The sequence below is a fragment of the Oryzias melastigma genome, linkage group LG17 (genome assembly GCF_002922805.2).
Source record: "Oryzias melastigma strain HK-1 linkage group LG17, ASM292280v2, whole genome shotgun sequence".
Classification (NCBI taxonomy): domain Eukaryota; kingdom Metazoa; phylum Chordata; class Actinopteri; order Beloniformes; family Adrianichthyidae; genus Oryzias; species Oryzias melastigma.
Window position 1 is genome coordinate 17367103 of NC_050528.1, and position 915 is coordinate 17368017.

Here is a 915-nt window from a genome sequence, read left to right on the forward strand (position 1 = left end):
TGAATGCAAATCCAAATTTGTCAAAAGCTAAAGTAAAACTTTGCGGCTCCTTCTAGGTTTTGATCAGGAGAAATGAGCCCAAATGGCTCTTTTACTGTAAAGTTAGCCGACTCTTGGTATAACATAGACACTGTTGTAATTCAATTATTGTAATATTTAAGTTACATTTAAAAATCTATGTTTAACTGACGAAAAAACAAACATTGTGGATTTTTTTACGATACAGTGAGACTTTATGGCTCTCGTTGGGTTCTGCTCTGTAAGAAACTGGACCAAATGCCTCTTTTATTGTTTAAAGATGCAGACCCCTGGTATAGGTGGTTCACTATAAACACACTGAAGTTTGTAATCAAGAAACTTATTGTGTTTTTAGAATCAAACAGACATTTTTCCAATCATTCCACCACCACATGAATGCAGAATTTGCATTTTTCCCTGTCTGACATAAATCCATTGGTGCATTTGGCATTCAAATGATAATAAAAATATATATTTTTTTAATAAATATATTTATTTTCAATCTAAGTTAAAGCATGTTTTTATCCAGATTCTGTTATTTCTTTCTTTTACAAAGTGGATTACCAAAAACTGTGTTGAATCTCATCTGGTCCGGCCCGTCTGACAAATGTTTAACCCTTTGTGGCCCACGAGTCAGAAAGTTCACCCACAGCGGTCCAGGATGTATTGAGTTTTGTGTCGCTAAGGTCCAAACTGTCATGTTTATGAGAGCCTACAGTCCATGGGGGTGTGGCTCACCGAGATCAGGCAGACTGCAGCATTAAAACACTTTCATTACTTTACAGCTGCACATAAATCATATCTAATGATTAAAAATGACACACAGTAACCTTTAAGGCATTTGTCATTTTTAAGGTAGAAAAGTTTGAACCAGCAATCTGTGTGGAAAGGCAAATG

At 35.5% G+C, this 915-nt stretch overlaps 1 protein-coding gene across 4 annotated transcripts in view; it reads right to left on the bottom strand.

The window, feature by feature from the left end:
- The window catches only part of LOC112144222 (probable cation-transporting ATPase 13A3), a 32057-nt gene that overhangs the window by 27033 nt on the left and 4109 nt on the right, over positions 1-915 (bottom strand). The gene's annotated exons all lie outside the window — the stretch shown is intronic.